Raw genomic sequence first — 16,817 nt, 5'->3', positions numbered from 1 at the left:
TGGGTGGCTCAGTGTGTTAAAGCTTCTGCCTTCGGCTCAGGTCATGATCCCAGGTCCTAGGATCAAGTCCCACATCAGGCTCTCTGCTCAGTGGGAAGCCTGCTTCCTCCTCTCTTTCTCTTTCTGCCTGCCTCTCTGCCTACTTGTGATCTGACAAATAAATAAATAAAATCTTTTTAAAAAAATAAAGGAGAGTTAATACCTATTGTTCTTAAACTATTCCAAAAAATAAAAAAGGAAGGAAAAGTTCCAAATTCATTCTATAAGGCCAGCATTACCCTGATACCAAAGCCAGATAAAGATACCACCCAAAGGGGTGCCTGGGTGGCTCAGTGGGTTAAAGCCTCTGCCTTTAGCTCAGGTCATGATCCCAGGGTTCTGGGATCGAGCCCCACGTCAGGCTCTCTGCTCAGCAGGGAGCCTGCTTCCTCCTCTCTCTCTCTGCCTGCCTCTCTTCCTACTTGTGATCTGTCTGTCAAATAAATAAAATCTTAAAAAAAAAAAAGATACCACCCAAAAAGAGAACTACAGGACAATATCCTTGATGAACATGGTTGCAAAAATTTTTCACAAAATGAATGCATGCTGTCTCTCAAATAAATAAAATAATATAAAATAAATAAATAAATTCAGCTAGAAAATGGACAAAAATGAGGAGGCATCTCATTTAAGAGAATATAAAGGTGGCAAAGAAACATGTGAAAAGATACTCAACTCCAGTAGCCATTAGGGGAATACAAATTAAAACCATAATGAGATTTCACCGCATGTCTATCAGAAAGTTTAAAATTAAAATGGTGACAACTTCTTCTATAATTAAAATTATAGAACTTCCCTAATCTGGGGAAGGAAACAGTATTTCAAGTGTACAAGGCACAGAATAGTGAAGCATGCAAATTTCAGGGATAAAGAGAAAATCCTGAGAGCAGCTCAGGACAAGAGATCCCTAACCTACAAGGGTGGAAAAATAAGGTTGGCAGCAGACCTGTCCAAAGAGACCTGGAAAGCCAGAAAGGGCTAGCATGATATATTCAATGTGCTAAATGAGAAAAATATTCATCCAAGAATACTTTATCCAGCAAGGTTGTCATTCAAAACAGAAGGAGAGATAAAGAGTTTCCAGGACAAACAAAAGCTAAAGGAGTTTGTAGACACTAAACCAGCTCTGCAAGAAACATTAAAGGGGATTATTAGAACTAGGGCAGAGCCCAAAAGTAACAAAGTTTGGAAATGAACAGAGACGATCTACAGGAACAGTGACTTTACAAGTAATATAATGGCACTAACTTCATATCTTCCAATTATTATTCTGAATGTAAGGACTAAATGCTCTAATCCAAAGACATATGATATCAGACTGGATTTAAAAAAAAAAACAAGACCCACTGATATGCTTTTTACATGAGAGTCATTTTAGACCCAAAGTCACCTCCAGATTAAAAGTGAGGGTGTGGAGAACCATTTATCATGCTAAGGGACATCAAAAGAAAGCTGGAGTAGCAATCCTTGTATCAGACAAACTAGATTTTAAAGCAAAGACTATAGTAAGACACGAAAGACACTGTATCGTAATAAAAAGGAATTGTAAGTATTTATACCTCCAACTTGGGAGCAGCCAAATATATAAGCCAATTGATAAAAAGTTAAAGAAATTCATTGATAATAATATAATAATAATAGGCAACTTTAACACCCCACTCACAGAAATGCACAAATCATCTAAGCAGAAGATCAACAAGGAAATAAGGGCTTTGAATGATACACTGGAACAGACGGACTTCACAGATATATTCAGGGCATTTCACCCTAAAGCAGCAGAATACACATTCTTCTCATGTGCACATGGAATATTCTCCAAAAAAGATCACAAACTGGGTTGCAAATCAGGTCTCAACTTATACAAAAAGATTGAGATTGTTCCATGCATAATTTCAGACCACAATGCTTTGTTTTTTTTTTTTAAAGATTTTATTTATTTGATAGAGAAAGAGAGCGCACAAGCAGGGGGAGCAGCAGAGGGAGAGAGACAATCAGACTCTCTGCTGAGCAGAGAGCTCGATGTGGAGCTTGATCCCGGGACCCTAGGATCATGACCTGAGGTGAAGGCACATGGTTAACCAGTGACTGAGCCACCCAAGCAACCCCAGACTACAATGCTATAAAACGTGAAGTTAACTACGAGAAAAAATTTAGAAGGACTACAAATATGTGGAGGTTAAAAAAGCATCTTACTGGGGCGCCTTGGTGGCTAGTGGGTTAAAGCCTCTGCCTTCGGCTCAGGTCATGATCCTGGGGTCCTGGGATCAAGTCCCATATCCGGCTCTCTGCTCAGCACGGAGCCTGTTTCCCCCTTTCTCTCTGCCTGCCTCTCTGCCTACTTGTGATCTCTCTCTCTGTCAGACAAATAAATAAAATCTCTAAAAAAAGCATCTTACTAAAGAATGAATGGGTCAACCAGTAAATTAAAGACAAATTAAAAAATACATAGAAGCAGGGACACCTGGGTGGCTCAGTTGGTTAAGCAGCTGCCTTCGGCTCAGGTCATGATCCCGGCATCCTGGGATCGAGTCCCACATTGGGCTCCTTGCTCGACAGGGAGCCTGCTTCTCCCTCTGCATCTGCCTTTTTCTCCTTCTTGGCCCTCCTATGTGTTGCCCTTTCTCTTCTCTGTGATTCAGATTTCTGCTTTTCTGTTTCTTTGTCTCTCTCTTCTCCTTCCCTTCAGAGGGTTGGCCTTTGGGTCAATTGAACTCTCCACCCACCCCTCTGCAATCTTTCTTGTGACCACCCCACCCCCTCTCTACACTCCTCCCTCCTCCCAGGTTTAAGGATGAGCAACTTTCAAGACCTTGGAGCTTCTGCCTCTGTTCAAAGCCGCTGGGGCTTCCCACTTCCCAGGCCTGAATAAGGCTGACCCTCAGGAGGGGTGAATGAGAGGAGAAGCAGGAAATAGGGGGTGTTGTTACACTTCTAGTCTTTTTTTAAATTTATTTTTTATTTATTTTCAGCATAACAGTATTCATTATTTTTGCACCACACCCAGTGCTCCATGCAATCCGTGCCCTCTATAATACCCACCACCTGGTACCCCAACCTCCCACACCCCCGCCACTTCAAACCCCTCAGATTGTTTTTCAGAGTCCATAGTCTCTCCTAGTCTTCTTTTTTGCCATTTGTTTTGGAGGGGAAAAGTGAAACAAAAGAGGAATTTAAACTCTCCTTTTGTCTTGCCCTGCTACAATTAATGATGGTCAGAGTTTGGTTTGACTTTCTAGGAAAAAAACAAAAACAAACTCCACTAAGAAACCGTATCTTTGAAATGCTAGGCTTGCCTGGACCACAGCATCTGATAAGACAATAAAAACAGAAAAGGCTTTTAAGACCAATTTAGCCCACACACAAATGTAATTCTAAGAAAGAATCAATAGTCTAGTGGATCATTTTTCCTGTGACTCCTTGGAGAAGCTTAGAGAGACTTTCAATCAATGATGACTGATTGAATGATGATGATTCACTATCCAAGTGAATAAGATGTTCTTTTTTAAATAAATTGAGTTGAATTAAAGATGAAGATTAAATAAATAATAGCCAAGGTGGTGCTTGATCTTGGCAAACATTCTAAGGTTCTTCTCCAGCAGCTGCTGTTTAGCAAACACCCATCTAATGAAAGAAATATATAAAGGTAGGCAGCCAAGTGCCTATACAAATTCATCAGGGCTATGAATACATCTGAAGGAAAAATGGTTCCATGGACAACCAGGCCCAGCCCTGTGAAGAAGAGATGCAGAGATTGAAAGAGAGTGTCCAATGGATAGTAGTTCTGTCTCGGGGGAAGAGAGTGGGGATATTGCTTGTTGATTTATGATTGCCCAGACACACTTCTTCTCCTTCCTTTGTGGTCTTTGGGGAATGCTCTCTGACCCACTGTAGCAGGTCATCAGTTATCTCCCTCTTCCAGGCTGTCAGGGCCCTGCTTTGATTCCAGGGCCCAATCTTACCCTGTGTGACTCAGGACTAAGTCCTGATTGATTTAAGCCAGTGGTTCTGAAGGTGTACTATGGGACTCCTGGGGATACCCAAGACCTTTTCATACTGCAAGGTCATAACCGTTTTCATGATGTTCTTTTCCTTTTTTACTCTCATTACTTTATAAGTATATGATGGGGTTTCTTAGAGGTTATATGACATATGATATTATCACTCTGAGAGTTAATAGAATGTGTCTTTGTATATTCTTGTATTTTCTAGAATACAAGATATTCTTTTTGAAATAAATTGAGTTGAATTAAAGATGAAAATTAAATAAATAATAGCCAAGGTGGTGCTTGGCTAAGGTTAATAGCTAAGGTTGAACATAAATATATGTGTTTTTACAGATTAACTCAGTTTAATCTCAGTTCTTCTGTGCTGTTATTAGCTATTGTTTTGCAAAATAATACATTACCTTTTTCCCTAGTGTGTTGAGCCCAGTAGGCTTATGAACTAAACTTAGCCAACCAGATTCTGTCTTCGAATCATGAGCGAAGAATACAAGGATGGAGGGAAGACTGTGAAGTTGTTCATTTCCCTTAATATTCCTGTAGTCCCCATCCCCCTTCTCAGCCTGGTCCTCTAGGAGAGCATGGATTCTATGAGCACAGACATGATTTCCATTGTGAGCAACCAACAACCTTAAAAACGATGCAGGATCAGAGACAGAAATATACCAGTTACTAGGAGATACTCTCTGTTTCATTTTGTTTCGTCAGGCAAGTATCGCTGAAGATTCTTTATCTTTCTTGGCAGTAGTTCTCTGCTCAACCAGGCATCCACTCCATAAATTAATTAAATGGCATCTGTTTTGTGGAGTAATTGAGTGTACTGTTTGCTTGTGTCACCCAGCTCTGAGTTGGATCAGCTCTGCGTGTTCCTTCAAAGTCAGATTTCTGGATCCGCATAGTTGAAGTTTATAGGCCTTGGATTATATGAGGTAAGGAGCTTGAACTAGCAATGAGTAGGTCATTCATTCAGTCAGCAAATGTTTACTGAATGTCTAACTGTTCTAGGAGGGATACAGCAGTAAACAAAATAGACACGATCCCTGTCCTTGAGGAGCTGACACTCTAGTTGGAGACACAGACTTTAAACAATGGATTGTTTAAGTATTTGACGCAATCAGCATAAAGAAGGAAAAGCACAGGTGCCTTGAGAATGTCCAGTTGGAGGCTGAGTTGGTCTGTAGTGTCAGGAAAGTTTTGCTCTGAGAAAGGGACATTTGATAGTAGGCAATAGGGAAGGAAAAATGCACCAAAGAGAGCCACGTCTTGTCAAAGTTCACAGTTGATACATGCAGGGAACAGAAGAAACTCCTGGTTGTTTGGGGCACAAAGTAAGGGGGATAATGGGCTAAATGAGGCTAGAGAGGCGGCAGAAGCCAGAAGTGACTTTGTAGGCCAGCCCTTCTTTTTTATTTTTAATTGTGGTAAAACACATGTAACATAAAATTTACCATCTTAGGGGTACCCAGCTGGCTCGGTTGGAAGAGCATGTGGCTGTTGATCTCAGGGTTGTACATAAAGATTACTAAAAAAATAAAAAAGAAAAACTTTTTAAAAAATGTATCATCTTAACCATTTTTAAGTGTATGGTTTAGTGGCACATTGTTGTGCAAGCATCACCACCATCCATCTCCAGAACTCTTTTCCTCTTGCAAAGCTGAAACTCTGTACCCATTAAATAATAACTTCTCATTTCCTTCCTCTCTTGGTCCTGGGCAAGCACCATTCTATTTTCTGTTTCTATGAATTTGCTTGTCCTAGGTACCTTATAGAAGAGGAATCATATAGGGGTGCCTGGGTGGCTCAGTGGATTAAGCCGCTGCCTTCGGCTCAGGTCATGATCTCAGGGTCCTGGGATCGAGTCCCACATCGGGCTCTCTGCTCAGCAGGGAGCCTGCTTCCCTCTCTCTCTCTCTCTGGCTGCCTCTCTGTCTACTTGTGATTTCTCTCTGTCAAATAAATAAAAAAAAAAAAAACAAGAGGAATCATATAGCATTTGTTTTTTTAAGACTGGCTTATCTCACTTAGCATAATGCCCTCAAGGTTCATCCATGTTGTAGCATGTACTTGAATATGTGTAGCATGTGTAGAATTTCCTTGAGTCAGCCCTTCTTTTTTTTTGTATTTTATTTTATTTTATTTATTTATTTGGCAGAGAGAGAGAGAGAGATCACAAGTAGGCAGAGAGGGGGAAGCAGGCTCCCTGCCATAACAGAGAGCCCAATGTGGGGCTCGACCCCAGGACCCTGAGATCATGACCTGAGCCAAAGGCAGAGGCTTAACCCATTGAGCCACCCAGGTGCCCCAAGAGTCAGCCCTTCTTAAGATCTAATTCTGCTGCTCTTTGGACCTACTTTGATTAGCAAGGTTGTAGACCATATTAAAAATCTCAGGATACAATCTTGAAACCTTAATCTTTGCGCTTTTTTTTTTTTTTTTTTTTTTTTTTTTTTTGCCTTACCTTTCCTAGCTCTTCTACCAGGAGACAAGAACATCCATATTTGTATTGGTTTCCTAGGGCTGCCATAACAAAATAACATACTGAATGGCTTAACACAACAGATATTTATCCTCTCACAGCTCAGGAGGACAAAAGTTCAAAATCAAGGTATTGGCAAGGTTAGTTCCTTCGGGAGGCTCTAAGGAAGAATCTGATCCATGCCTCTCTCCTAATTTCTGGTGGTTGCTGGCAATACTTGGTGTTCCTTTGTTCATAGATCCATCATTGCAATCTCTGCCTCCATCTTCACATGGCCCTCTCCCTGTGTGTCTGTTCTGTGTCTCTGTGTTAAAAATTCCCTCTTCTAATAAGGCCACCAGTCATTGGATTTAAGGCCCAGCCTAATTCAGTATGACCTCATCTTAACCTGATTATATCTGCAAAGATAATATTTTATTTTTTTAATTTATTTTTTATTGTTATTAACATATAATGTATTATTTGCTCCAGGGGTACAGGTATGTAAATCATCAGTCTTACACATTTCACAGCATTCACCATAGCACATACCCTCTCCAATGTCAATAACCCAGCCACCCTATCCCTACCCCCTAATCCCCCAGCAACCCTCAGTTTGTTTTGTGAGATTAAGAGTCTCTTATGGTTTGTCTCCCTCCCAATCCCATCTTGTAAAGATAGCATTTTCAAATGAGGTCATATTCATAGGTTCTGAGTGCACATAATTTTTCAGTGAGGACCATTCAGTTCAGTACATTATCACCTTGAAGGGAATTTGGAATTAGAATTGTTAGAGAAGAAACATAAAGAGGTAGATAATGCTCAGGTTTTTGTTTTGTTTTGCTTCTAACTTAGGCTTTTGTGCAAAGGTAATGCACTTTGACTCTGTCTTTGACTCAAAAGAGAAATCCTTAATTAGAGCAGAACACATTATAATAAAGATTGGAAAGAAAAGAGAGGAAAATAGAGGCCATCTTATGGGGCTCTCCCCCTACCAAATGCCAGATTCTACTTAACAGTCACTTACTCTGGTCTGGGGGAGGAAAGAGTAGTGGCAGTGACCTTAGAGGAGGTTAAGAGGTCTAAGAAGAAAGGATTGAATGGGGGTGGGGACTATGAAGAAAAGCAGGCACAGGGTTAAAACAGTGCCAAGAACTGTTGGTGGCAGCTCAGGAAAGCCCCAGTGAAAAGGACTGCTCCTGGTGTATGTAACAATGGGAGTGGCTATGGCACCTTGCAGGGCAATGCAAAGTAGCAGGCAGGCCCAGAAGAAGTAGGAAATCCGGCCAGAATAAATGAGATTCTGCCAAGAATCTTCAGAAATATCAGGGGAGAAATATCAGCCACTTCTAAGTGGCTAAGATTTCAGCCATTCTATGAGAGTGTTAAAGAACTAAGAGACCATGTCAGGCTGTAGTTTCTGGGTACATCTAGGCAGAAGGCATTTAGATGATTTCTGGATTTGGCCAGCATTATAGCACGTCTTGAAGCCCCACAACACTGACACCCCATCATATTCATTCATTCATTCAACAAATGTTTGTTGAGCATCTACTATGTGCTAGTTTCTGGGGATGTAGGCATGAATAAGACAGGCAAAATCCCTGCCATTCTTGGTATTTTCTTCTTGGGAAGAAAGACAGTGAACTAATAATTACATAAAATTGCATGTAGACTCTATGATAGCTTTAGAACTTTAGGACTTGAGGAGCAAGTAGAATCTTATCTTTTGTATTTCTCCAAAATAAATGAAAACAGGCTTGAGCCTTCATGGGCCAGTTAGCAAAAAATTTAATACCACCCACTTTGGCTCTTCTTTTCCTCTAGCTTATCCAGAAAGCTAAGTCCATAGAGGATTTGACCATAGTCCACAAAGGAGTTTGGCCTGATGTCTTTGCCTCAGCAGAGAAAAATCTCTACTGCGATGCCTCAATGCCACAATGTATCACTACTGAACACTGACCTGTTTCCATTTGGCACAGCTTGTCTGCTCCAGAGCAAAGCTTAGCTGATTCCACCTTCCAGCACAGGTCAGTATGGTCTTTACAGATAATCCCCAAATTATAACTCTAAGTAACCAATGTTTCTGGGTTTACACTTTAGCTCTTCTCAGAGACCTCACTGCCCCAGAGGCACAAGGTTCAGATTGAATCAGGTATTTGCCCATCACAGACCCTTCTTTCCACTCCCTAGGGATTTATCCCAGGCCAAGTGAGACTTTCCTTTTCTAGCCTCTGAAATTCCCTTTCATAGGCAAAATAACTTCATTGCCTACAAGGGGAAACTTCATCCTCCCAAAGAAGAACAAAGGTGAAATGGGTATTTTATTTGGTTCTTGCTTCCCTTCATTTGTTTCCCATTCTTTTGGTAATAGCACCTTGATTCAGGAAATTTAAATGATCACTTCCCCCACTGATATAGTCTGTCAGTAAGGTCGACCATAGTGTATGCCCTCCTCTGTCAAAGGGTGGGCAGATGACCCAAACTAGACCAGCTGGATTTTTACTGAGACAGGCTTCTCTGAACTCTAACATGAATTTGAATCACTTGAGAGTCTTGCAGGTTCTGAGTCAGTGAGGCCTGAAACCCAGATGATGCCAACAGATCACCCTTTGAGCAAAAAGAGTGCAGAGTGGGAAAACAGATGGAATACCTTCATCCAGATGCAGCAAGCCTTAAAAGAATATCAGTCTAGAGCTGCTCTGAATCTGGTCCTCCTTTCTAGAGGAAGGAAGGAGAAGAAAAGCCTGAGGGAGGGAAGTAAAAAGGGAGAGATGTGTTGTGAGAAAGTGAGAGCAGTTTCCTTTCTTTCTTTTTTTTAAAATATTTTATTTATTTATTTATCAGAGAGATAGAGAGAGTACAGGCAGGCAGAGGCAGAGGGAGAAGCAGGCTCCCTTTGGAGCAAGGAGCCGGATGTGGGACTCAAACCCAGGACCCTGGGATCATGACCTGAGCTGAAGGCAGCCACTTAACCAACTGAGCCACCCAGGCATCTCAGCAACTTCCTTTCAATAGGCAACTGGGTCAAAGTCTCTCCCTATAGCCAGCACCTAGTTTTCAACCTCTATGTGTTGCTGATGTCATGAAATCATGAAATGACATCATGAAATGTCATGAAAGACATTCTATTTTGTGAGCACCTTTGGGAGACTATAAAGGCACTTGGGCATCTTCAAGGTGGTTGAAAGTTTCTTTGCCCAGCAACAACTGGAAGAAAACTGGGAAACTATGTGCACAGACTGTTCATCTAAAGCTTTGGTAAAGAAAGAAGGTCTGCCTATCACTAAGATTCTTTGCATTAATGTCAGGGTCTCCATTAATAATTGTTTTGGTTCATTAAATTGCTGGAAGGCCATGTTTAAAAGATTTTTTTTTCAAAGATTTTATTTATTTATCAGAGAGAGCAGGAGAGAGAGCGAGCACAGGCAGACAGAATGGCAGGCAGAGACAGAGGGAGAAGCAGGCTCCCTGCCGAGCAAGGATCCCGATGTGGGACTCGATCCCAGGATGCCGGGATCATGACCTGAGCCGAAGGCAGCTGCTTAACCAACTGAGCCACCCAGGCATCCCTTAAAAGATTTAATATTACAAAATGCAGTAGCTTATTAAAGGGTATGTGGCAGAAAGGAGACGTGATTAAGGGGTGATCTGAACTCCATGTCCCAAACTCACTGTTCTCATTATTCAGATACACAGCTGTAAGACAAAGTACAAGTTTCTCAGCGTGTACCCAAGATATTGCTACCAGCTGATAAGGACAATTCAGGAAGTTCCTCCTTAAAAAAAAAAAATAAAAACAAAAACAGCTTTAACTTCTTCATGGGGGTAATCTTTGAATTAAACCTTCAAATGAAGCTGTGGTTCCCAGAGATGGATGAATGCTTCAAGACATAGGCATTATTGTGGGTGAGGCCCAGCAGCTGGGAATTCCAGGAAGTGTTCAGCTCTGGTTTCTCACTGGCAAGGTAACAGGACACTTATGGTATTTCCATCTAGGGCCATATTTGGTATGGAGCAGATTCCATAGTGGTAAAAGCAAAAATATGGGTGAGTTTTGCTTGTCTGCCCTGTTCTCACAATAATAGTTCCAGCTTGCCCAATATTTTGCCCAAATGACTCTGTCTCCAAGGCTCCGATAATTTTCTGAGTAAATGGTATAAGGTATTATGTTGGCTTCAACTTTGGTTTACAATAGGCTTATTATTCCATATCACATAGTAATTTATTAGAATCCACCCATAAAGAGCAAAACTTGAATCTGTAAGACGTCATTCACTAGCATTCAAGATGCTCTTTGAGGGTCTCCCCTCAAAATTATTCTTATAAGATTAACAGAAGGACAGCCCACCTTCATCTCTTCACTTACAAATGTGAATTTTGATCAGGATTCTATGGCTGCAAGTAACAGAAACTCACAGGATTAAAAGGAAGCCTGGACAGACAAAAACCCTTAGGGAACTTGATAATAGCAGAAAATTATTAACAGGGTCCCCCGATTACTACTCCTAGAAGAAATGAATGAACACCAAACATTTCCCCCATCTTTGCATTGCTGGATACCAAGCCCCAACATCCCAATTAGAAAAATAAGCAAGGGATATGAACAGACCATTCACAGATAAGGAAATACGGTGCAGGAATGAGTGTGAAAGACGTTAGATTACTAGAGGTGGTCCCTACCCACAAGAGGTCACATACGCTATCAGACTGTGCCCCCTAGGGCAGGGCCCAGGTCCCACTCCCCTCATCAGGGCTCTCCATCAAATGCTTTGCATTAAGTAGTTCTTTTAATCCTCACAACAGCCTTGTACTATAAGTATGATTATGTCTTATTCATCCAGTGAGGAAACTGAGGCTCAGAAAAGGTTGGTGGCTGGCTTTAGGTTGTCTAGCTAGGAGATGGCAGAGCTAAGGCTGCCTCACAGTGGTCATTCCCCTTACACATGCTGCTTTGGCTGCTGTAAATGGTTGTGCAGTTTATGCATTTACAAGAATACCCAATCTAGAGTCTAAGTGGGGACTGGGCTGAAATGAAATATAATCTGTGATCCACTCAACAAGGATGCTCCCCCTTTGTGAACTTGTGCCCATCCACTGGAAGGGGCTCATTTTTGTAATTTTTCCAGCCGACAGTGTGCCTCTTTCACTACATTCAGAGTACAATACTGTATGAATTAGTAACAGCCTTACCTGGGGTATCTCCCTGGGGTAGGTTGGGGAGGGGATGGGCCGGGGTGGCTGAGAAGGATGAGACAACATAGGATAAGAGGCTGTTAGTTTGAGAGAGACTGAGGAAAACAAGATGAAACCTTGCAGGACACCCAGATAGGTACTCAGAGTAGGAGATTATATATGGAAAAGGACAAGTTAAGGGTATATCCTCTCTCTGGGAATTTACTCAGGCCTATGTGAGCTTCCTGGTTCAATCAGGGGCTTGATTTAGGGGGCATCAAAGCTATGGGGGTCTACCTTAGGATCTCAATTTTCAGGGCTCCATTGGGGGGGGGGCTTAGTTTGTGAGGCTCTCCTGGATGGCTAGGTCCTAGATGTAGATGACCCATCCACCACACTGGCCTATCTCTGACCTCCTCGTTTCCAACCTTCCTCTCCAGCTACCTCAGCCCCTCACTTTTATGATCATAGCCTAACCCTTATCTTCAGCAAAAAATGGAACCTTCTCCCCAGATCTCAAGTTCAAACATGTCACCCTCTAATAATCATTCCCTGGTCCTCTTGCTGATTTACTTTCATACCTACCTTGCATAAGAATTCTTCAAACACATCTCAACCTCTGATTCTTTCACCCACCACCTTTTCACTGTCCTGCACTCCCCTTGTGCTCTCACTTCCCTCCTTACCTAGTGTGGTAGGCAGAACTCCAAGATGGTCCTCATGATCTCTACCTCCTGGTATTATGCCCTTTCCCTGGCTTATGAGCAGGATTTGTGAATTGCTTCTAACCAACAGAATATGGCAAAGGTGATGGGAGATATCTCTATCTATCATCTATCTATCTATCTATCTAGCTGATGGGCTTCATCTTGCTAGCATGCAAGGAACTCAACTGCTGGCCTTGAAGAGGCAAGTTGCTATGTTGTGAGCTGCCTATGGAGAAGGCCACATAGCAGGGAGCTCTGGGCAGACCCTAGGATCTCAGAACCTCAGTTCTATAACCACACAGAACTGAATTCTGTCAACAACCATGTGAGATTGGAAGAGAATATGAAATTGTTATGCACCAATAATGGGTCCGTGATTAAAGAAGCGAGACTGATATAAAGCGAAGGTCAAGCAAAGCTTTATTTCATGCCAAGCATCAAGAATCTAACCGAACATTCAGGGCCGCACCTCTTACAAGAGAGGGTGACCCTTCTCTGTTTCACAGTCTAGCTTTTAAGGGCAAAGGCCATGCAGTCGGGCCTGGCCACGCACAGGTGGCCAATGAGATTGTAACACACAGAGGAAACTCCACAGTGATGGAAGGTGACCAATTGAGTTACAATTTACCCTAGTAGACATTTGAACCAGCCTATTACACCTTGATTGGGATTAGCGACAAAAGGGCTCCCAAAGGGCGGGGCCCATACTCCTTGGTAACCAGGGAGACAGCATGCATCCCCCCACCCCCCCACTGATCGATGTCTCCACCTGGCCTGACCCACCTTTGTATCTGGGCTTTGTTACCTGTAAATCCCCTGGAGGAAGGGGAGCCGCGACAGTTTCTAAAATAGGTCCTTACAGAAATAATATGTGGCTTCCTATGAGACCTCAGCTCTGGCCAAAATCTTGACTGCAGCCTGTGAGACCCTGAACAGAGAGCCCAGGTAAGCTGTGCTTAGACTTCTCACACATGGCAACTGTGACATAACTGTGTGTTGTTTTAAGTTGCAAAGTTTGTGGTAATTTGTTATGTAGCAATAGAAAGCTAATACACTCAGTTTAGATTTCATTATCCATCATTATAATCACTCCCTTGCAAACTTCCTTACTGTTCTGGCCCTTGCAGCCAATAGACCCTAAAGCAACTCCCAGTAATCTCCACTACCAGGTGTTGATTGCCCTGTGTAATCCCCCCCACCACCAGTGTAAGCAGAATCTGTGACTTGCTTTTGGCTAATAGAATATGATAAGCGATAGGATTTTATTCCCATAAGACTGCACCTTAGCAGATTAGATACCATTTCGAGCAACTCATTCTGGGGATATGAATTTAGGGTCTGAGAGATTGGAAATTAATTCTGGGGAGTCAGTTTCATGATCAAAGTTGGGGAACCTTGGTCTAGAAGCTTACTTTAAAGGATTTAGTTCAATTTCTGAGTCTGGGGACAGTCTGGTAGAATCAGTCTTCAGATTCTCATTCTTGGTTTTCCATTCATAAAAAGTTCAGTCTGGGGGGTGCTCAAACTAGGGAATCATTCTTGTATTTCAATATGAGAATTCAGTCTGGGATCCTGATTTTTTATATTCTACCTCTGGGTTCAGTCCAGGATGTGTCTAAGCCTCTTGAATTGCCAGTCTGGTGCTTCATTCTGGATCATGGGTTTGTAAGCCCAGCTTTTGGAGGCTCAATCTAAGAGAACTAGCTCAATTTGGGGGATCAGCCTTTACTCATCACTTTTAGGATTCAGTGTGGGGCCCTTAGTCTGAATTGACAAGGACCCCCTCTCTCTGCATGCATGTCTGGAGATCCATTTTTGATATATGTCTTAGGAGCTCTAACATTGGGAGCTCAGTCTGGGGGCTTGTGGGGAGCTTCCTCAGGGGAGTCAGTTAAATGAATAATCTAGGAACTCATTCTGGGGCAGTTAGACAGGGGCTCAGTCTTAGAAGTTAATTCTGCAAGCATAAACCTAAAGTTTTGAGAGTGGGAATTCAATCTGGTAGCCTCTGGAGTTCCACCTGGACTGCTCCCTCTCCCATAGAAGTCTGAGGACTCAAACTGGGATATTTGTTTGAGGCTGAGACCTTATTAGCTCATCTGGGAACACTGTGGCTCCTGATCTCATTCTGTAGGCTCATTCTAAAAATGGAAGCTCAGTCTGGAGCAATTAACCACATAATCTCATGCCCAGGAGCTTGTGTTAGTCTTGAGAAGCAAACACCAAGATGGGATTAAGTGAGCAAGATTTTATCAGGGGAAATGCCCATGACAGAAAATGGGGTAGTTTCCATGGAAGGCTGAGAGCCATCAGAACACAATGTAGTTTGGCCCATAAAAGGAGAGAAGGGGGGAAGATTGAACAGAAGTGTTCTAGACAGCTGTGCAGTACAAGGAAGTTTTGGCAAGGCTGTCTGGGATTCCTGACCCAAAGTCATCAAAGTATCTCTGCCATACTCAAGCTAGGAATAGCTTGTGGGAAGCATGGTCTTTGCAGAAATGTAGGGATGGATTTCGGAACACAGCAGCTGGGGCACTTGATTACTTATGCTCCCTAAAGTCTAAAAAGTCTATGAGAGGGATTCCTGGGTGGCTTGGTTGGTTGGGCATCTGCCTTCGACTTGGATCATGATCCTGGAGTCCTGGGATCCAGCCCTGCACTGGGCTCCATGCTCAGCAGGGAGTCTGCTTCTCCCTCTCCTGCTGACTCTCCCCCTGCTTATGCTCTCTCCTTCTATTTCTGTCTCTCTCAAATAAATAAATAAAATCTGTTTGAAACAAAAGAATTTTTAAAAATAAAAATAAAATAAAATAAAAAGTCTATGAGATGCTTTCTCATGGCTACCACTGGATATGTACTGGTGGTTCTCTCTGGGGATTCCCTCTAGGGCTCATTCTGGGCATGTTATTTGGGAGCTCAGACTTAGGTTTTCATTCTGGAGGAACTTGTTTCAGAACATGAGCTCACTTTATACTTTCAGTGAGGAGATGTATCTGTGGCCTCAGCATGTGAGGGATTCTTCTGGGAACTCAGGCTTGGACCTCCTCCAGATATCATCCCTATCCTCCTTCAAGTAGCTAAATTTAGGGTCTCAATCCCATACCTCTGCCTAGAAGTTCATTATGGGGACATGACATTGAGGGTTTAAACACTGAGAGTTAACTCTTGAAACACCTAAGGATTTGATATGGAAGACTGATTTTTGATCTAAGATATGACTGAGCCTCTCACCAAGTGATTGCCAGGCTCAAGGCTCAGTGTGGGTGGCTGAGTCTGGCCGCTTTGGGACAATCAGATTTTGGGAGTTCAGTCCAGAATATTTTATACTGAGGAGCCAAGCCTAGGGGATCTCAATATGGTAACCTCACCTGTGATCTCTGTGTGGTGGGCTCTGTCTTGGAATTCCAGGTTGGGTTCTAGTCTGAAAATTTCCATCTGGAAGAACCTGCTGCATTTAAACACTAGCAGTTCAGTTTGGCAACTCAATCTGTGTTGTAATCTTGGATCTTAGTCTCAGGTCTCATGTTGGGAATTGAGTTTAGGCTTAGGTTTTGGGAGTTCAGTCTTTACCATGTTAATCTGGTCCTCTTCATCTAGGCTTAATCTAGTCTGAAATTTTTGCTCTAGAATAGGGTCTAGAGTAGGAGTAGAGTAAGTGTCATGCATAGAATTTAAGTGTGGATTTAGATGTGAAAAAATACATCTTATTTTCTAACCTCCAATGAAATTAGGCATTTCTTTGTTTCTTTTTTAAATTTTTATTTATTTTTTAAATTTCTTTTCAGTGTTCCAGAATTCATTGTTTATACACCACACCCAGTGCTCCAAGCAATATGTCCCCTCCACAATACCCATTACTAGGCTCACCCAACCTCCCACCCTTATCCCCTCCAAAACCCTCAGTTATTTCCTCAGAGTCCACAGTCTCTCATGGTTCATCACCCCCCTCCAATTTCCCCCAACTCCGTTTTCCTCTCCATCTCCCCATGTCTTCCGTGTTATTCTTTATGCTCCACAAATAAGCAAAACCATATGATAATTGACTCTCTCTGCTTGACTTATTTCACTCAGCATAATATCTTCTAGTCCTGTTCATGTGGATACAAAAGTTGGGTATTCATCCTTTCTGATAGAGGCATAATACTCCATAGTGTATATGGACCACATCTTCCTATCCATTCGTCCGTTGAAGGGCCTCTTGCTTCTTTCCATAGTTTGGCGACCGTGGCCATTGCTGCTATAAACATTGGGGTACAGATGGCCCTTCTTTTCACTACATCTGTATCTTTGGGGTCAGTACCCAGTAGTGCAATTGCAGGGTCATAGGGAAGCTCTATTTTTAATTTCTTGAAGAATCTCCACACTGTTTTCCAAGAGGCTGCACCAACTTGCATTCCCACCAACAGTGGAAGAGGGTTCCCCTTTCTCCACATCCCCTCC

Source organism: Mustela nigripes, chromosome X (assembly GCF_022355385.1).
Source record: "Mustela nigripes isolate SB6536 chromosome X, MUSNIG.SB6536, whole genome shotgun sequence".
Lineage (NCBI taxonomy): Eukaryota > Metazoa > Chordata > Mammalia > Carnivora > Mustelidae > Mustela > Mustela nigripes.
Note: the sequence above shows the minus strand (reverse complement) of the source record.